Raw genomic sequence first — 22,709 nt, forward strand, 5'->3', positions numbered from 1 at the left:
TTGAGCAAACAAAATGTTGCTAACCTATTTAGAAATTTCAAGCATTGGAGTGTTGGAGTGTTTATTGGCATTTTTTTTATTTTTCTCTTAATTTTACTTAAACTTTGCCATTTTCTCCGTTATTGAGTATTGCCATTTTACTGAATTTAGCTTCAAGAATCTCTAAGTTTATTAAAAGAAACTTACTATAGACCAATTACAATAAGATTTTGGGTATTCTAATTTTAGAGGTCAATTTTTAAGCAACCTATGCTAAAATCACCTAATCCACTATCACAATTTTCTAGATTTATTAAAGAATTAATCTCCTCATCGACATCATAGGCAAACATATACTCATCACAGTCTAAACAGTCTTGGGAAATTATGTGTCATGGTAGAATGAATGACAAAATGAAAAAAATACTAAAATTACATACTAAAATAAATATCTAATGCATCCTACATGCACAACACAACCCCAAACTTAAGTGATGCATTGTCCTTAATGCATAAACAAATAAGAATCATAAAGGAAAAAAACATATATATATATATATATATATACAGAAAATGATATGAGAAAAATTATGAATGCATTATGTAATAAAATAAAAAGACATACAAATGGTAGAAAAAAATTGATTAAATGCTTGTAGCTAAGTTTTCATTGTTACTTTAATTTGTGCGGGTGGATTTACATGCAGCATGCTTGTAGCTCAACTTTCATTTCAACGCATTGAGTAGCACTTTCTTTTCCTGATCACCAAATTTGGTGAGTTCAACAATGAGCTTATTGATCTCTCGATCTTGTGTAGACATAGGTTCAGTCGATGGAGGTAAGACAGTAGCAGTGTTATCCATTGGTGGTGTAGGAGTTGGAGTTGCTTCTACTCCTTCATTATCAGTCTCAATACTGATTGATTTAGTCTTATCTTCTTCCGCAGGTTTCTGTGCTTTTTGTCTTTCAATAGCAGGGTGTGTGGGATAGGTCTGTCGCACCGGCTTCTGCTTCACCTTCCCCTTCCTCTTTATCTGCATACAGTTCCTTGGGAAAGTTAGGAAATGCAGGCATAGGCTTGGTGAAGTTCTTTTGAAAGGACCTCTTTATTGTAGCGTATCTCCTATCCACATAAGCCCAAAATATGGCCATTTATTCTTGTGCCTGTTCTAAGTTTATAACAATCAACAAATTCTAAGTCTCAAATAGATTATGCCGCTTGTGTAACTTCTCAAATGAGCTAAGCACTTGTTGCTCAAAGATGTTGTTAGTAGTAGAGGGTGGTGCTATGGCACAGTTTGGGGTAGAAGAGGTAGTGGTAGAACCAGGAGGTTAGTGTCGTGCCAAATCCTCCCATGAAATATTTGCAACAATTTTATTTGTAGTGGACCCTTTTTTGGGGGTGACATTTTCATTGGCCTAAACAGAGACTTTCACATGCTGGTACAACGCAGTGATGAAAGAGGGGAAATTAAAGCTCCCTACATTCTTCTTGGGTACCTTTGGACTTATTTGAATATGGTTTTACCCCATATATCTTCCTCCCTTTTATGATGGAATGGAGCAACAACATCTGTTCCTTAGAAAATCGTGAAGTTATGAGTTGAAAGAATTAGGTGTGTCTTAAGGAAGTGTTACCAAACCCTACAGTTGGGCTCCAAAGAGGCCCTCTCCATGGTGTAACACTCCTGTCTTGACACTGTCTACTTAGTACCAGCTATACACAAGTCTTGAAGAACCTAAGTCAAACCATCAATATTGATTGTAGTAGCAAACTGGTTATGCTCATCTTGAATAGCAGAAAGTGTTGGAACGCTGACACCCCTACGGCGCAGCAGAAAATTAAAACATTCGGCGATCCTAACCATGGATCCATGTGTGAGGAACGAATCAGGGTGAAATAAAGGTTTCAAAATTACCGAATCTTTATTCTGAGTACACAGTAATACCTCAGCAACGAGTAATCTATCGAACCAAGCCGCAATCTATCGTGACTCCAGCCTCTACGTAATCCACCCAGTTGACAATGAACGGAAGGAATCCCTAAAACTGTTTTGGAAAAAATTTTCTTTGAAGGCTTCTACACCCCAAGCAAAGAAAAAATGAGATTTTTATATCTATTTTTAGGGTTTCTAGAAATTAAATAAATATAACTATCTTTTAATTATAATAATGATTTCGGTAAACTATATATTTATTTGAATTTATATACTAACCAAATTCATGTTCTCATTATGCGTACAACAACATTGTACATAATGTGTTCGATATTTGATTATCCAATTAAATTAATTCTATAATTAATTTAATTCAAGCGACAACCAAACACAGTACCAACTATGTTTTATTCCGTTATTTCAACTACAGGGTGTGACCCTGTAGGTTCTTGTAACGTTAGCAGTAATACTAGAACGATTCCAATGCTACAAACAATGAGTGGCACCTACCAATGCATCATTGCTACCTAAGTCACAAGAAATCATGATTCGACATAACCTTTTTATGATTAACCTTTCATGCAATAATCCTTAAGTCCTTTATCTCTGGATTGGGCACAAGTCATGGAATTGTCACACTTGCATAGTCCATTCCATATTCCTTGATATCTTAAGTAGACTATGATATACAAATAAGTGTGACATCTCATATCAGTTTATTTGAGCATGGCCATGCATTTCTAGTCTCACTCAATCAAGTGGCCTAAGATATTACTCCCATTATGTAGGAGGGACTTATCCTATATCGATCAACCATATCCCTCTACATAGATCGTAGTATATCCAACATCAGCCTATATAGAATAACCAGTTACGGTGTACATTTGACTGTATCAAAATATACAACTCACGATGTTGGAATTATGATGATCTCAAGTCTGAGGATCATACACATATTAATCACTATGAGTAATGTTGTGACAATTACATAATAATCCAAGAAACATACTCATAACAGGTCAGTCCAATATGTTCTTCTCTAACACATATATTCATGTATCGATTTTGACATTCCATATCAATGACAACTCTTTATTATCAATCAACTGCATGTTAGTCTTAATGCATTATTGTTGTCCTATCCAACAATTATACTTGACTAAGGACCTTTTAAAAATAATCATATTACTCTCAAGACATTATTATAAAACAATTTATTTATACACACAAAAAAGAAACTGAAATAATAATGGTAACGCCTTATATTAATAAACATGATAAATCAAATATGTTATTACAACCATCTCATGATTGATCTTTGGGCATACTCTAACAGAAAGGTCATACAGCACATTGATGCTATCTTCACCAAACAGCACTGAGGCTCCCCGCACATAAATAAAAGCATTGTTGGGAGAAGTAAAGTGAGCGTAGAACTCACTAACCACCTTTGTCAAAACATCCTCTAGATATAAGTAGAAAATTTGTCATCCATATTGTTCTACCATAGAATAAGTAGACTCATCATTACCGATAAAAGGTTCGTATTAAAAAAGGAAACCTTTTTCTAAGAAAAACAGACTCTTAGAGATACTGTGCGTGTACCGATCTTCCGTTGCTTGGTTGAAAACAATGCATTGTGGGGTAGCAGATGGTTGCAGAGTAAAACATCTGACCATTAGGAAAAGGTAGAGTAAATGGTAGACGAGAAAGGTGAAAACTTGACGGGGTAGACAAAAAAGGTGAAAGCTTGACGGAGTAGAAAGAAACATAAGTAAGTTTAGAGAGAAAGAAAACCTAGGTTAACTGTAAAAGAAATTGAAACGATTAGGGTAAAAGAAAAATAAAATGACGACAAAGTAATGGTGTAACATGGGCGAGTGGATGAGCGGTAATGATGGCCTAACTATGGTGTTATTGAAAATTGAAAGGAAAGTACAAATATGATTGGAGGGTAAATAGTAGGGAAAATTCCAATGGGTTAACGGGTAATTTATGAAGCCCGACCCCTCTTTTTCCAAGAAAACAAACATACCTGTAAAACAAAAGGAAAAGAATTTATTAAACTAAGAAAATGAAAGAACCAATAAAAATTTAAATTTGAGAAAAATAAAGCAAAAAGAACTATCGAGATGCACAAGTGAAACATCTCAAAGATCAATGGACTGTTTATTTTGAGTCATAGGATTAGCCAAGTAATTTTCAAGCATTGTCCATTAACTTTGAATGTAGTCCCAGTCCTTATATCTTTGACATCCACATCTCCATGAGGGTATACGCGGGCTACTTCAAAAGGTCCTGACCAATGAGATTTTAATTTTCCAGGGAACAATTTGAGCCTATAGCTAAACAACAACAACTATTGTCCTGGTTCAAATTGTTGTGGCAAAATCCTATTTTCATGCTAGCAATTGGTCTTCTCATTGTATAGTCTAGCATTTTGATATACTTCGGCTCGAAATTCTTCCATTTCGTTCAGCTCTAGTAACCTTTTATGGCTAACAACGATCCACTCTGTATTCAGCTTCTTAATGGCCCAAAATGCTTTATGCTCCAGCTCAACTGGTAGGTGACATGACTTTCCATAAACAAGCTTAAAAGGTGACATCCCAATGGTGTTTTAAATACAGTGCGATAAGCCCACAAAGCTTCATCTAGTCTGGATGACCAGAAATTTTGAGTTGTCCATTTTTTTAGGGGTGATATGCCGTGGTAATCTTGTGTTTCACCCCATACCTATGCAAGGTACTAGAAACTAATTTGCAGTCAAAATGAGAGCCTTCATCACTGATAATTGTGCGAGGTGTACCAAATCTTGTGAAGATATTTTTGTGTAAGAATTTCATCACTGACTTGGCATTATTAGTAGGGAGAGCTACAGCTTCAACCCACTTTGAGACATAATCTACTGCCACAAGTATGTATAAGTTGCCTGAGGAAGGTGGAAATGGACCTATAAAATCTACTCCCTAAACATCAAACAACTCAATCTCCAAGATATTTTGCAATGGCATTTCATGTCGCCTAGATAAATTACCTGTTCCTTGACAACAGTCACATGAATGATAGAATGCACGAGTGTCGTTGAACAGACTCGGCCAATAAAAGCCAGATTGGAAAACCTTGGCAGTAGTTTTTATTCCTTCGGAATGTCCACTGTAAAAAGCAACGTGACAATGTTGCAGGATGTTTTGAATCTCATCATCAGGAACACAATTTTGAATAATTTGGTCAGTGCAATGCTTGAATAGGAAAGGCTCATTTTAGAACACCGCATAACAAAGCTTGGGTTGCGTACATTGGCCATTATTTGTTACTTTTATCACTTGGGGTGAAAAGGTGTGGTTCTGTGTAAACATAGGTGCGGGTAGAAGAAGAGGGCGAAGAGGATGTAGAAAGAAAATAAGGGAACTGAAACATTGTCGTGGCCATTGGTACGATTGATTGCTAACAGAATTGCCATGGCAATTCTGGGAAGATGACTCAGCACTCTATCCACATCACTCTCAGCCAGCTGGACGTGTACCAAAAAAACCAACCTAAAAAGAGGAGTGAAAAATGTGTGTTGCGGTGGGACGGATATACCCAATAAAGGAAGGAAATAAAAGAAGAAAAAAAGGAGGAGAATTTGTGTGACAAAGAGACTGGTGATAGCAACCTCTCTCTGCACAGAGAAAAACTCCATTGGATATTTTCATAGAAAGAAAGCGTAGCAACTACAGAGAGCATACTATAGACATGAAGAAGGGAAAGAGACATCTATCCTTGATTCGCGAACAATTGGAAGATGAAAGAGAAGTTGGAGTGTGGTAAGAAATCCTGCAATTCTGCCTTTAGTTTTCCTGATTTCTGTGATTCAAACTTCTTTAAAATGTTGATGAATGATTTAACTTTAGTGTTTACTTTTACTCCCATGAACTAAATCTTTTCTGGGTTGGACTTAGTTGGTTGGATGTTGATCATCTTTAATGTTCATGATTTGAATTTGCCTATATCACAGTTTCATTCGATTTATTCTTATTTTAAATACATGCATGCAAGCTCTCGACATAGTTGATTCTATTTTGTGTTCATAGATGTATTTTGAATTATGAAAAGGTTAAATATACTGGATCTAGAATCGTGTGATGCTAGCGAATATTTGACAAAATACTCGTAGCATTCTAGACATAGATCTTGCGAATTGTGTCGAGAAGATCGTTCATTGCAGTTATTAATCCAGAGTTCTATAGACATACAGTAACTCATATTTCCAGCTTAAATCTAGCTATCAAAATAGGCAGGTTACAATAGTAATTCTCTGAGAAGTTGATTAGACCATCTTTTGTCATGACATTATTTTGATATGAACATTTCACCTAAATAATTTTAGCCCTGTTCATTCAACAAAAAATTTACTCTTGCTTTTCTCTGCAATTTGCCACTACATTTTATTTGTCATATCAACTTACTATTTTCAAAATTAAATTACATTAATTCATTATACCACTTTCTTATTCAGTTTAAAAGTATTTCCTGATATTTGATATAGTAAATAGGATTATAATAACTTAATCAATTTCTTACCAATTTTTGATCCTTGTGGAGACGATACTTACTTATCACTTTATTACTTGAATGACTTGTACACTTACACAATTGCATTAGTATTTTAAACGCAAGAAATTTTGGGCGTTGTTGCCAGGGTTCGATAACATTGATGAAAAGTTGATTTGTTATTATTCCTATTTTCTTAGCAGTTAATTAGTATTTTATTTTATTTTTCAGGTTTGTATTAGTGCATGAGAAGAAATATTCAAGAGGATATGGAACATTGTTTTGATTCTAAAATTGAAAGGACATTAAGGCGAAGAAGAAAAGAGTTAAAAGATATAGAGGGAATTAGAAATGATCCAATTAGAGAAGATCCAGTACTTCATAACGAAAGGAATGCTGATATTCCTTGAATCATAGATGACAGAGACAGACCCATCAGAGAACATGTAGTGCCTATTTTGGATGATCTAAATCCAGGAATTGTTAGGCCACATATTCAAGATCAACACTTTGAATTAAAACCAATAATGTTTCAAATGCTGCAGATGGTAGGGAAGTTTAGTTGGTTACCTACTGAAGATCCACGATTGCATCTAAGACTGTTTTTGAAGGGAAGTGATTCATTTAAGCAGCAGGGTGTTCTTGAAGATGCCCTTAGACTCAAGTTATTTCCTTACTCATTACGTGATCATGCCAAAGCATGGTTAATTGCTTTACTATCAAGAACGATGACATCTGGGAATGAACTTTGTCAAAGTTTTTTGCTACGATATTATCCTGCAAATATGAATGCAAAGTTACGAAATGATATTACATCTTTTCGGCAATCAAAGGATGAGATGTTATATGAAACTTGGATGCGATTTAAGGAATTACTGCAAAAATGTCCAATGCATGGTTTCCAACACTGGACAGAAATGGAAATATTTTATAATGGATTGAATGCCCATACAATAATGGTAGTTGATGCATCTTCCAATGGGACTTCGCTAAATAAATCATATAATGAGGCATATGAAATTTTGGAAAGGATAGCTAAGAACAATTATTAGTACCCCACTACCAGAGTTGGTAGTGGCAGAAGAGTTGTTCGAGCAATGGAACTTGATGAAATTACATCTTTAACAACTCAAGTATCATCATTAACAAATATGATTTAAACTTTGAAAAGACCTTTTACAACGCAAGAGATGACGGTTGTAAAACTAGAAGTATATACTGTGGAGAAGATCATGTTTTCGATGAATGCCCATCCAATTCAGCGTATGCGTATTACATGGGGAATTTTAATTGTAGCAACAACAATCTCTAGTCCAACACATACAATCCAAGGTGGAAACAACATCTAAATTTCAGCTAGAATAATTAAGGAATGGGAAATTACAACAATGTTAATCGACAGAATGTGGCTGGTGTACCACCTGGATACATGTAAACGGAAAAATATATAGGATTTTTCCTATGTAATTTATAACCTTTTTACTTAAATCCGTTGGTAAAACTAAGTAATTATTTAATAAATTAATGAAATATGTAAAAATATGAAATTAGGACTTAGAAATTATTAAAATGTGATCTTATGCTTTATTATATAGTTTTCATGCAATAAATGGCTTATTTTATATAAATTTGAATATATTATATTTTTGAAGACATAATAAAATATAAAATTATATTTAATAGTTCATTTTAAAATATTTCACTAATAATTTGGGTTTTAATTAATTAATTAAATTAGATAAATTTTCTTCTTAGGTCCTCTAACTTGTTGATTTATTCTGGATAGGTCTGATAGCTTTGCTAGATTAGAAAACCATTCAAATTGGTGACCAAGTCAACCCAATATTTGGCTACACATGGCTGTCCATTTAAACCATTTTTGGTTTAATTACACAAGGTTCTTGTAGTGTTGAAGAAACTAGAGATTTGCCCAAAGATTTACGACTGACCAAGTCTTAGTCTTGAGTTGTGTGGCATCCAAAATTGCTTAAAAATGAAGAAAAAAATCAAGTCAAAAGCTACTAAGCATGGCCAACCAAAATTTGAGGAGATTTGAAGAGGTTAACATCCACTATTTTTAGCAAACTATCCCCCTATCCTCACCTATAAATAAGACCCTCTCATTCCTTCATTCATCATCCTTTAAGCATCCCTCAATCATTCTTCATTCTTTCTTTTCTCCAAATTCTCTTAGCCTTTTCCATTCCCACACCTAGCATCATATCTTCATAGAAATTTTAGCAATTAAGCCTCTTAAAGAACCCTTAGTTGGCCACCTTGGAGAGCCATTAGCAAAGGAGCAAAGCAAAGGAACGAAGGAGCCTCGTCAGTCAGAGTCTTGAGTAAATCAGTAAAATGTGTATTTACTAAGTAAAGGATTCTGAAAGGACGTAATGTGGTTTTCAAACTCATGAAAGATCAAGTTGCCATGAAATGTTTTTCCGAATGTTATTAAGCTTGTTGATAATAAATTGAGTTTAATTAAAGTAATTGTCCTAGTTTATTTATGTTATAATTGTTGCAAATTGTGTTTAATTTACTAAAATCTATTTCATTCATATAGTTTGCATACTTAGGATAATTTGCATTAGGGATCATTGCATTTAGTTTAATATATTTTAATCACCACTTCTCAACTATATTGTGTTTTTAATTACCACTTTGTTAGTATAATTTTACAAATTAAGTGACTTAGCACAAATACAATCCCTGTGGAGACGATAACTCGATACTTAATTATTACTTGATAACGGCTATGTACACTTGCACAAACCTACGCGTTACAAGTTTTTGGCACCGTTGTCGGGGATTGTCAACTATTGCCATAGTCATTTTTTTCCTGAAATTATTTATTTTCAATTTGATTTATTTCTAACATTACTAACTTATTCTTTTTAATTTTTTTGTTTTTCTTTTCAGGTGTTTATGAGCATAGATCGAATTATTGATTTGCTCCCTATAGACCCTAAAATTGAACGATCTTTTAGACAAATAAAATATGAACGAACAGCTCAAAGACAAGTCGAGATGGACCTTGGAAATCAGAATCAAGACCAAGGTAATGAAGCCGATCATGTACGAAATCACATCCTCATTGTCGATGATAAGGATCGATGCATTAGACAATATGTTGTGCCACTTTTCAATGAGTTAAACCCAAGAATTAGAAGGCCAGATATTGAACCAACCCAGTTTGAATTGAAACCAGTGATGTTTCAAATGCTACAAATGGTGGGCCAATTTAGTGGTATGCCCATAGAAGATCCACATCTCCACCTTCGATTGTTTATGGAGGTGAGTGATTCATTCAAGATAGCCGGTGTGACTGAAGACGTACTAAGGTTGAAGTTGTTTCCATACTCGTTGCAAGATTGAGCACGAGCATGGCTCAATTCATTGCCACCAAGTTCCATATCTACATGGCAAGAATTTGCAGAGAGATTTTTGGTTAAGTATTTCCCACCTAGCAAAAACATTAAGTTAAGGAACAAGATCACAACTTTCCAACAATTGGATGACGAGTTTTTGTATGAGGATTGGGAGTGATTCAAGGAGTTACTTTGTAAGTGTCCTCATAATGGGATTCCTCATTGTATCCAATTGGAGACATTTTATAATGGTCTTAATGCACATACAAGATTGATGGTAGATGGTTCCACGAATGGTGCAATTTTGTCTAAGTCTTATAATGAGGCTTATGAGATCATCGAGAGGATCGCGAGTAATAAATATCAATGGCCAACAAATCGAACAGCTTCAAGAAGACGTGTAGCCGGAGTTCATGAAGTTGACGCCCTCACTTCATTATCAGCTCAAGTATCGTCTATTTTCTCTATGATAAAACAATTAACCGCTAATAGTACTAATAATTTTACAGCTCAGCCACCAAGTCTGTTTGAAGTAGTTTCCTGTGTGTACTGTGAAGAAGGTCATTCTTTTGAGAATTGTTCATCAAATCCCGAGTCAGTGTACTATGTGGGGAACCAATATCAAAATAGGAGTGGACAATACCCCAGTCCAACTTCTACAATCCTTCATGGCGTAATCATCCTAACTTTTCTTGGAGCAACCAAAGAAATGGACCGAAAAACAACTTATTGCAGCAAAGACCCAACCAATCTCATGGGTTTAATTAGCAAGCTCCAAAACCACCTCAAGCTGAGGCATCAAATAGTTTGGAGAACTTGTTGAAAGCCTACATGGCAAAGGATGACGCTTTGATCCAAAGCCAAGTAGCAACACTGAAAATTTTGGTAAACCAAATGGGTCAGTTAGCTACGGAGCTACGTAATAAACCGTAAGGAACCTTGCCGAGCGATATTGAGAATCTAAGAAATTTGGGTAAAGAACATATCAAGGCAGTGGCATTACGAAGTGGTAAAATTTTAGAACCCCGATTGATTGATGTTGAAGATAAGCCCGTTGGGAAGAATCAACTAGCTATTAAAGTTCCTATTATAAAGGAATTAGAATCTGCAAAGTCTGACAAGGTAAACCCTGACTTAGTGAGTTCAAATATTTTAACATCTTTGGATACATATTTACCTACTCAGAAAAGTTGTCCGGTTCAACTGAAAGTTCCATCACCTCCATATCTGCAAACATTGCAGCAAAACAAGCAGAAATAGGAGGTGCAATTCAATAAGTTTTTGGATGTTCTGAAGCAGTTACACGTCAATATTCCGTTGGTGGAGGCTTTAGAACAAATGTTGAATTATGTGAATTATATGAAGGATATACTGTCCAAGAAGAAACAACTGAGTGAGTATGAGCCTGTTGCCTTGACAAAGGAGTGCAGTGCGTTCCTGCAGGACAAATTGCCACCGAAATTGAAACACTCGGGAAGCTTTACTATACCCTGTAACATTGGTGAATCTTACTATGGTAAAGCTTTGTGTGACTTAGGAGCGAGTATCAACTTGATTCCTAAGTCTATTTTCAAGATGTTAGGGATAGGTGAAGTAAGATCTACAACTGTAACGCTTCAGCTAGCGGATCGATCTTTAGCATATCCGAAGGAAAGATCGAGGATGTTTTGGTAAGAGTTGATAAATTTATTTTTCCTGCTGATTTCATTGTCTTAGATTTTGAAGCAGACAAGAAAGTCCGATCATCCTTGGGAGACCTTTCTTAGCCACGGGAAGAATGTTAATTGATGTACAGAAAGGAGAACTCACCATGCGAGTTCAAAATGACCAGGTAACCTTTAACATTACTAAAGCGATGAAATTTCCCGATCCGGCAGAGGAGTGTTCAGTTATGGAAGAGATAGAAACCTTGGTTTCTATAGAAATCAATTTTGAAGAAGATCTATTGGAGAAAGCCTTAGATCTTGACCTTTTGGAGGATGAAGTAGGTGAAAAAAACATGGCTTTGATGAAAAAAACATGGCTTTGATGGAAAAACATTCCGATTTTGGGCCTAGTCGGAACAGTGGTTTCGGGACCACAAATTCGATGAGGAAAAATTTATTTTTACTATATTTTTATGGCCTACATTTTCACGGAATGATTTCGAGAAAATTTCTTTCAAAAATTTCGACGTCTGGGCACTCAATTTAGTCAAAAGGACTAAATTATAAAAATAGCAAAAGTTGAGTTCTACATGTTAGAGGTGTCCAATTGTTATGAAATTTTAAATTGGAGGTCTTTATATGGTAATTAAACCATTGGTTAAGTTATGGACAAAAATGGACATGAGATAAGTGAAATAGAAAAATTTTAAGTTAGGGGCATTTTGGTAATTTGGTAATTAAAATGAATTAGAAGGGAAAAAGATGGCAAATTGTGGTCATCTTCTTCATTTGGCCGAAATTAGGAAGGGAGGGGGGAAGCCATAGTTAGGGTTTTCAAGCTTCCAAGCTCCATAGTAAGTGATTCCAAGCCCCGTTTTTAATGTTCTTTACGTTTTTGAAGCCCCGATAACTTGATTCAGCTTATTCTAGCAATAATTTAACCTAGGGTTCATATTTGGAAAAATACACATAGGTGAAATGTGCTTATTTTGATGTTTTATGGTAGAATATGAAGCTTGGAATTATGTTAAACAACTTTTGCTAATCGATTTTAAGTGAAAATGAGTAAAACGACATAATCGGTAAAAATACCTAATGTTCATAAGTGTTAGAGTGGGAATTTGATGTTTCCATAGAAGGGAAAAATGTTCAGTATGTCATAAAACATAATAATAAGGGATGAAGCTTAATTTTCGAGCTATGGGGAAAAAGTGTAATTATGCAAAAGTTTAGGGGCAAAATTGCAATTTTTCCAAAGTTTGAGTCAAGGATTGTTTTGATGAATGTGAGTATTAAATAAGATAAATTTGCTATTATAGATCAAGAAGAACGAAATCCAGAGTTAGACCGAGGAAAGAAAAAGGTTGAAGACTAAGTTGATAGATTTGACCATATTTTGTACCGAGGTAAGTTTACAGTAAATAAATGCAACATTTTGATAATAATTATTAATGTTTTTTTTTGAGAAATTATGTATTTATTTCATGAAAATATCTAATGTTGACTTAAGTATGAGATGATAGAGAATCAGTGATAAAAGCCTCGTTGAAACATTCAGAATGTATCGAATACAAATGTCATCACATTAAGGGAATGAGATCTCATGTAAGACCATGTCTGGGACATGGCATTAGCATAATTGAGATTATGAGAGGTCCCATGTAAGACCATGTTTGGGACATCGCGTTGGCACCGAGATGAGAGGTCCCCCGTAAGACCATGTCTAGGATGTGGCATAGGCACTGATATGAGAACTCCCATGTAAGACCATATCTGGGATATGGCATTTGCAGTACAGAAAACATCCCATGTAAGACTATGTCTAGGACATAGCTTTTGCATGTATTATCAGACAAGAGACCCGAGTATCCTTAGTATTCCAAGTGATTCAACGGGCTAGTAAATAGACCATGTTACATGAAAGTTGAGAAAAAAGCATAATAATAAATTCAGGTGAGCTATAAGGATTGAGAATATCTCAGTTATCAGTTGAGAAAGAAATTTCAGCAAGGGAGGAGTAAGTTGTAATCATGAGTTATTTAAGTAAGTAAGTAAGTAAGTAAACAAGTAATTGAGTAAGTAAAGAAGCGAGTAAAGATTCTATTGTTTGATGAAATTTATGAGTATGATTATTTATGATAAATGTTTTTATTTATTTACTGGTAAACTTACTAAGCTTTAAGCTTAATTTCTTTATTTCCTTATTTTTATAGTATCGCCAAGTCTGTTCGAGGAGCACAAGGACGTCGGAGTTCGTCTCACACTATCTACAGACATCTCGGTCTTCTGTGATTTTGAAACTTGTAAAGCTATGGCATGTATAGAGACTTAGTCATTTTGAGTGTGTTTATATGATATGGCTAATGTTTAGCTATTTAAATGGCTAATTAAGAACATGTGTGGTGTTATGAATGGCTAAGTGAGAGTTTATACCTAGAAAATATGAAAAAGTAAAAATTTGCCATAAAATAGTTTTGGGACAGCAGTAGTGACGTGACTTTGAAAAATCACCAAGGATAGTATAAACTAAATTACAAAGTGAATGATATATATAATTAAATCTTATCGAGTCTATTTTCATAGAAAAATAACGGTATGGGTAAAAGAATTTTATATTCTGAGATATTTGAATTTTGGTTAGATAGGGTCAGAATGGTTTTTGGAGTCCCCTATTCTAAAGTTAGAAAATCATTAAAAATTGTAAAAAAAATAATTATAAGTTAAATTTATATGTCTAGATTCCTTAGTGAGTCTTTGTTATGTAGAAACAAGAGATAACACCATATGAAAATCATACGATGAGAAAATTGATTTTTAGTGAATAAAGGTCAGAACCGTCAGGCAGTGAATCAGGGGAGACTTTAATGAATAAACTGTACTGATTGGCTAAACCAAAAATTCTAAAAAAATTTTGGTAAGATAATATATTAGTCTAGTTTCAGGGAAAATTTACGGATCTAAATTTCAAGTTTCATAACTTGAGTTATAGTTAAATTAGTGGCTGATGTGTAGGTGCATAACATTATGGTGAACAGTGAAATAAATTTTAAAAGCAAATTTTTATGCCCCGAAGTAATAAGTTAAGTCAAGTAACTCCCAATGCTCAACTTCAAAAATGGTCTCGGGTAAGGGGTGTGACATTTGTTGGTATCAGAGCAGGTTTAGTAGGTTCTCAGAACATTCAGTGTGAATAAGAGTCTAGCTATACATGCCATACTGATATTTTGATAGTGTGACGACTCCTGACGATTTTAAAATGTTTTCTTTTATAGTTATGGATCCCGAACGAGTTGGTGCAGGTGATGTAGAGAGAAATGCGCCCACTCTCGTGAAGGGACGGTGCCACTCGATAGTAGTGAAAGACCTGTATCAGTTAGTCAGGGAAGAGAGGCTTGAGAAGCCTTCTTCCAAGCTATGAATGATTCGTTTGCCGAGTTTGTTCGTATGAATCCAGCTGTTAGACCTCCACCCCCTCATGATTCTCAAGTCCCCCATGTAGCTTCCCCAGCCGTAGGTATAGTTATAAGAGAAAGACCACCAGTTGATAAGATCAGAAAACAATGGGCTGAAGAGTTTCGGGCTACTAAAGATGATGATGCAGAGAAAGCTAAATTTTGGCTCGAGAATACTATCAGAGTTTTTGATGAATTATCCTGTACACTTGAAGAATGCATGAAGTGTGTTGTCTCACTTCTCAGAGATTTGGCCTATCATTGGTGGAAGACTCTTGTGTCAATGGTACCGAGTGAGAAAATTACTTGGGATTTCTTTTAAGAGGAGTTCTGTAAAAAGTATATCAGTCAGAGGTTTATAGATTAAAAAAGAAAAGAGTTCCATGAGTGAAAACAAGGTAAGATGACTGTGACTGAGTATGAATGTGAATTTGTCAGACTTAGTAAATATGCTCGGGAATTTGTGTCCACTGAAGCCAATATGTGCAAGAGATTTGAAGATGGGCTCAATGATGATATCCGATTGTCAGTGGGTGTTTTAGAAATCAGAGAGTTTGTTGTTCTAGTTGAAAGAGCCTGTAAGGCAGAAGATTTGTTAAAAGAAAAAGAGAAGGACAAAGTTGAAATTAAAGTGCAAGACACGAAGAAAAGGCAAATGAGTAGATCATTTCAATCTACATCCAAGAGGCCTAGAGAGTTCTCTAGTGGATCAAATTTTTCAACCAGGTATTCTAGCCGAAACAGAGGCAGAAGATTTGAGGGTCCAAGAGCTCAGACTACTACAGTTGCAAGTACCGGTAGTACTCAACCACCTAGGCCAGAATGTACCCAATGTGGTAAACGTCATCCTGGAGAGTGTAGAGCAAATGAAAATGCTTGCTTTAGATGTGGCGCACCAGATCACTATATTCGGGATTGTCCCAAAATAGTTAAAAGAGAAGTAATACCGAGTGCGAGATCGGGAAATGATCCTACTAGAGGCAGACCACAGAGGAATCTAGGAGTTGGAGCAAGTAACAGGGGTACGCCCAGAGACTCAGCTTCTAGACCAAATGTTAGAGCACCCGCAATGACATATTCTATCCGTGCTCGTGAAGAGGCATCCTCCCCTGATGTGATTACGGATACATTTTCTCTCTATGATACTAATGTTATTACTTTGATTGATCCGGGTTCAACCTATTCTTATGTTTGCATGAGATTGATGCCTAGTATGAACATGCCTATAGAATCTACTGAATTTGTAATTAAAGTATCAAATCCATTAGGCCAGTATGTGTTAGTAGACAAAGTATGTAAGAGTTGCCCTTTAATGATTAGAGGTCGCTATTTTCCGGCCGATCTCATACTATTGCCATTTGATGAGTTTGATGTGATTCTTGGTATGTATTGGTTGACTGCCCATGATGTGATAGTGAATTGTGGAAAGAAATACGTTGAGTTGAAATGTGAAAATGGTGATATTATCCGGGTTGATTCAGATGAGTCAGATGGCTCTCTCGCTATGATTTCTGTTATGTCTGCTCAGAAATGTTTGAGAAAAGGGTGTGAAGCTTATCTTGCTTTTGTATTGAACACTAGAGATCCAGGGTTTAAAATTGAATCAGTGCCAGTGGTACGTGAGTATTTAGATGTGTTTCCGGAAGAATTGCCAAGTTTGCCTCCTAACAATGTATTAGAGGTTAGAAGCTTTCTTGCATTAGCTGGTTATTATAGGCGATTTGTAAAGGGATTTTCCATGATAGCTACCTCGTTGACAAGGTTGTTGCAGAAAGATTTCAAGCTTGAATGAACTGAAAAGTGTCAACAGAGTTTTGATAAGTTAAAGGCATTGTTGACTGAAGCTCCTGTTTTAGTACAACTAGAATCGGGTAAAGAATTTGTGATTTACAGTGATGTATCCTTGAACGGATTGGGTTGTGTACTTATGCAAGAAGATAAAGTCATCATATATGCTTCTAGACAGTTAAAGCCACATGAGAAAAACCATCCGACGCACGACTTAGAGCTGGCTGCCATTGTATTTGCATTGAAGATCTGGAGACATTACTTGTACGGTGAAAAGTGCCGAATATTTACTGACCATAAAAGCTTGAATTACTTGATGACTCAGAAAGATTTGAACTTGAGGCAAAGAAGATTGCTAGAGTTGATTAAAGATTATGAGTTAGTGATCGGTTACCACCCAGGTAAGGCAAATGTTGTTGCTGATGCCTTGAGTAGAAAATCTTTATTTGCATTGAGAGCTTTGAATACCAGTTTGGCTTTATCTGATGATGGTTCCATTTTAGCTGAGCTAATGGCTAAATCGATGTTTCTCGAAGAAATCTATGAAGCTCAGAAAAATGACAGTGAGTTGCAAGCTAAAAGAGCTCAATGCAAGTCAGGAATAGAGTCTGATTTTCAGATTAGTTCTGATGGTTGTTTGATGTTCAGAGACAGAGTATGTGTACTAAAGAATGATGAGCTTATTCAGAAGATCTTACAAGAAGCATATAGTAGTTCTTTGTCTATCCATCCAGGTAGGTCAAAGGTGTATAACGATTTAAAGAAAATATGTTGGTTGGCAGGAATGAAAAGAGATATTTCAGAATTTGTTTCTAGATGCTTGATCTGTCAACAGGTAAAGTCCGAACGTCAGGTACCTTCAGGTTTATTGCAGCCTGTGTTAGTTCCTGAGTGGAAATGGGATCGAGTTACCATGGATTTTGTAGCAGGGTTGCCGTTGACACCGAAAAAGAAATATGCAGTATGGGTTGTGATTGATAAGTTAACGAAGTCTGCTCATTTTATTTCAGTTCGTATGGATTATTCACTTGACAAGTTGGTTGAATTGTATGTTTGAGAGATAGTCAGACTACATGGGGTACCGTTATCGATTATCTCAGACAGAGATCTGAGATTTACTTCGCGATTTTGGAGGAAGTTCCAGGAAGCTTTGGGTACAAAGTTAAACTTCAGTACAGCTTTCCATCCTCGACCGATGGTCAGTGAGAGAGAGTTATTCAGTTACTTGAAGATATGCTCAGATGTTGTGTTTTAGAATTTCAAGGCAATTGGGAGAAATATTTGCCGGTGGTAGAGTTTGCCTATAATAATAGTTATCAGTTGAGTTTGAAGATGGCTCCTTTTGAAGCTTTGTATGGACGTAAGTGTCGTACGCCTTTGTATTGGACATAGCTTAAGGAAAATCAGATTTACGGGGTTGATTTAGTCAAAGAAACGGAACAAAAAGTAAAAGTTATCAGAGGTTATTTAAAAGCAGCTTCAGACAGACAGAAGTCTTATGCAGATTTTAAAAGAAAAGAGATCGAGTATCAAGTTGGTGAAAAAGTGTTTTTAAAAGTATCCCCGTGGAAGAAAATTTTCAGATTTGGTAAGAAAGGCAAACTAAGTCCACGTTTCATTGGACCGTTCGATGTGACTGAAAGAATTGGGCCCTTAGCATATCGGTTAGCTTTGCCAACTGAGTTAGAGAAGATTCATAATGTATTCCATGTGTCTATGTTACGTCGTTACCGTTCTGATCTGTCACATGTGATCTCACCAACAGAGGTTCAGATTCAGCCAAACATGACTTATGTTGAAGAACCGGTAAAAATTCTAGATATAGAAATTAAGCAACTAAGGAACAATAGTATTGCACTTGTGAAAGTGTTATGGAATAGGCATGGGGTTGATGACGCTACATGGGAACCCGAAGAGACGAAAATCCCTAAAATGGGGGAGAAATGTAACATCCCGATTTTGGGCCTAGTTGGAACAGTGGTTTCGAGACCACATATCAAATGAGAAAAAATTATTTTTACTATATTTTTATGGCCTACAATTTCACGGAATGATTTCGTGAAAATTTCGTTCAAAAATTTCAACGTTTGTGCACTCAATTTAGTCAAAAGGACTAAATTATAAAAAGTGAAAAAGTTGAGTTCTACATGTTAGTGGTGTCCAATTTTTATGAAATTTTAAATTGGAGGTTTTTATATGGTAATTAAACCATTGGTTAAGTTATGGACAAAAATGGACATGAGATAAGTGAAATAGGAAAATTTTAAGTTAGGGCCATTTTGGTAATTTGGTAATTAACTGAATTAGAAGGGAAAAAGATGGCAAATTGTGGTTATAGTTAGGGTTTTCAAGCTTCCAAGCTCCATAGTAAGTGATTCCAAGCATCCTTTTTAATATTCTTTACGTTTTTGAAGCCCCCGTAACTTAATTTAGCTTAATCTAGCAATAATTTAACATAGGGTTCATATTTGGAAAAATACCCATAAGTGAAATGTGTTTATTTTGATATTTTATGGTAGAATATGAAGCTTGGAATTATGTTAAACAACTTTTGCTAAGCAATTTTAAGTGGAAACGAGTAAAATGACATAATCGGTAAAAATACCAAATGTTCATAAGTAAGTGTTAGAGTCGGAATTTGATGTTACAATAGAAGGGAAAAATGTTCAGCATGTCATAAAACATAAGAATAAGGGATGAAGTTTAATTTCCAAGCTTTGGGGAAAAATTATAATTATGCAAAAGTTTAGAGGCAAAATTGTAATTTTTCCAAAGTTCGAGTCAAGGATTGTTTTGATGAATGTGAGTATTAAATAAGATAAATTTACTATTATAGATCAAGAAGAACGAAATCCAGATTTAGACCGAGGAAAGAAAAAGGTTGAAGACTAAGTTGATAGATTTGGCCATAATTTCTAACGAGGTAAGTTTATGGTAAATAAATGGAATATTTTGATAATTATTACTAATGCTATTAGTTTTTCAGCAATTATGTATTTATTTCTTGAAAATATCTAATGTTGACTTAAGTATGAGATGATAGAGAATTAGTTATAAAAGACCCGTTGAAACATTGGGAATGTATCGGATACAAATGTCAGGACATTAAAGGAATGAGATCCCATGTAAGAACATGTCTGGGACATGGCATTGGCATCATAGAGATTATGAGAGTTCCTATGTAAGACCATGGCTGGGACATGGCGTTGGCACCGAGATGAGAGGTCCCCCGTAAGAACATGTGTGGGACATGGCATGGGCACTGATATGAGAACTCTCATGTAAGACCATATTTGGGATATGGCATTGGTAGTACAAACAACATCCCATGTAAGACTATGTCTTGGACATAGCTTTGGCATGTATTATCAGACAAGAGACCCGAGTATCATTAGTATTCCAAGTGATTCAACGGGCTAGTAAATAGACCATGTTACATGAAAGTTGAGATAAAAGCATAATAATAAATTCAGGTGAGTTATAAGGATTGAGAATATCTCAGTTATCAGTTGAGAAAGAAATTTCAACAAGGGAGGAGTAGGTTATAATAATGAGTTATTTAAGTAAACAAGTAAGTAAACAAGTAAGGGAGTAAGTAAAGAAGCGAGTAAAGATTCTAATGTTTGATGAAATTTATGAGTATGATTATTATGATTAATGTTGTTATTTATTTACTTGTAAACTTACTAAGCTTTATGCTTACTTTCTTTATTTTCCTTATTTTTATAGTATCACCAAGTCAGTTCGAGGATCACAAGGACGTCGGAGTTCGTCTCACACTATCTACAGACATCTCGGTCTTATGTGATTTCGAAACGTTTAAAGCTATGGTATGTATAAAGACTTAGTCATTTTGAGTGTGTTTATATGATATGGCTAATTTTTATCTATTGAAATGACTAATTAGGAACATGTGTGGTGCTATGAATGCCTAGGTGATAGTTTATACCTAGAAAATATAAAAGAGTAAAAATTTGCAATGAAACAGTTTTGGGACAGCAGTAGTGATGTGACTTTGAAAAACCTCCAAGGATAGTATAAAATGAATTACAGAGTGAATGATATATAGGATTAAATCTTATCGAGTCTATTTTCATAGAAAAATAACGGTGTGGGTAAAAGAATTTTATATTCTGAGATATTTGAATTTTGGTTAGACAGGGTCAGAATGGTTTTTGGAGTCCCCTGTTCTAAATTTAGAAAATCATTAAAAATTGTAAAAAAATAATTATGAGTTAAATTTATATGTCTAGATTCCTTAGTGATTCTATGTTATGTTGAAACAGGAGATAACACCATATGAAAATCATACGATGAGAAAATTGATTTTTAGTGAATAAAGGTCAGAACCATCAGGCAGTGAAACAGGGGAGACTTTAATGAATAAACTGTACTAATTGGTTAAACCAAAAATTCTGAAAATTTTATGGTAAGATAATATATGAGTCTAGTTTCAGGGAAAATTTACGGATCTAAATTTCAAGTTTCATAACTTGAGTTATAGTTAAATCAGTGAGTACTTCACAGGTGCACAACTTTATGGTGAACAGTGAAATAAATTTTAAAAGCAAATTTTTATGCCCCGAACTAATAAGTTAAGTCAAGTAACGCCCCATACTCAACTTTGGCAATGGTCTCAGGTAACGGGTGTGACATTTCTAAACCGTTGTGTTTGTTGATAGAGAAAGATACAGTGTTTGATTTCAATAAAGCATGTTTGGAAGCTTTTGAAGAGCTAAAGAAGTGGTTAATCTCAACCTCAACAATCGTTTCACTTGATTGGAACTAACCTTTTGAGTTGATGTGCGATACAAGTGACTATGCAGTTGGAGCTGTGATGGGTCAAAGAAGAAATAAAGTGTTTCACCCTATTTAGTATGCAAGTAGAACTTTGACGGGAGCACAAGGCAATTATATGGTAACCAAAAAGGAACTCTTCGCTATAGTTTTTGCTTTTGAAAAATTCCACTCATATCTTATAGGTACCAAAGTTACAGTATTTACTGACCATGCAGCCATTAAATACTTGCTCACGAAGAAAGATGCAAAACCAAGGCTAATTCATTGGATACTTTTACGCTAAGAATTTGGCCTTGAGATCCAAGACAGAAAAGGTGTCGAAAATCAAATAGTTGATCATCTGTCGAGGTTGGAGCAAGATGAGGTAACTCAGTCATGTGTGCCTATCAACGAGAATTTCCCAGATGAATAGTTATTTGAGGTAAATCGAATTCATGAAATACCCTGGTTTGGTGATTTTGCCAGTTATCTTGCATGTGGAATAATTTCTCGAGAAATGATATACCAACAAAGGAAAAGATTTCTTCATGATAGTCGGTGTTATCCCTGGGAGGATCTGTTTTTGTTTAAAAAATGTGCAGATAATATAATTCGAAAGTGTGTAGCTAAAAGTGAAATTGCTGAGATCTTGTATCATTGCCATTCATCTCCAAGTGGGGGACACTTTGGTGGTTCATGTACTGCAACAAAGATTTTGCAAGTAAGTTTCTTGGCCTACACTATTTAAAGATACTTATACTTATGTGAAGAACTGTGATAAATGGCAAAGGACTGGAAATATATAAAGGAAAAATTAGATGCCCTTGACAAAAATTTTGGAGATTGAATTGTTTGACGTATGGGGCATTGACTTCTTAGGCCCAATTCCTTCTTCGTATGGGAACAAATACATCATAGTTGCTGTGGACTATGTATCCAAGTGGGTTGAAGCTGAAGCATACCCTACAAACGATACTAAGGTAGTCATGCGAATCCTACATAAGCATGTGTTTACAAGATTTGGGACACCAAGAGCTATTATTAGTGATGAAGGTTCTCACTTTATGAACAAATGGCTTAAGTGGTTGCTTGACAAATATTATGTGAAGTACAATATTGAAACTGCCTATCATCCCTAGTCTAATGGGCAAGTTAAAAGAGTGAATCGCAAAATCAAAGGTATCCTTGAAAAGGTTGTATGCCCTAGCAGAAAAGATTGGTCT

General features: G+C 35.2%; 2 non-coding genes across 2 annotated transcripts; both read right to left on the bottom strand.

Moving 5' to 3' along the window:
• Positions 1–7,246: 7,246 nt before the first annotated feature.
• Positions 7,247–7,354, bottom strand: LOC128040250 (small nucleolar RNA R71). The gene has a single exon (XR_008194908.1). It is a non-coding gene; the product is annotated as a small nucleolar RNA R71 (small nucleolar RNA).
• A 2,576-nt stretch (positions 7,355–9,930) lies between these two features.
• LOC128040151 (small nucleolar RNA R71) lies at positions 9,931–10,037 on the bottom strand. Its single transcript, XR_008194811.1, has one exon. It is a non-coding gene; the product is annotated as a small nucleolar RNA R71 (small nucleolar RNA).
• Between the last annotated feature and the right edge of the window lie 12,672 nt (positions 10,038–22,709).

This window comes from Gossypium raimondii, chromosome 3 (assembly GCF_025698545.1).
Source record: "Gossypium raimondii isolate GPD5lz chromosome 3, ASM2569854v1, whole genome shotgun sequence".
Taxonomy (NCBI): domain Eukaryota; kingdom Viridiplantae; phylum Streptophyta; class Magnoliopsida; order Malvales; family Malvaceae; genus Gossypium; species Gossypium raimondii.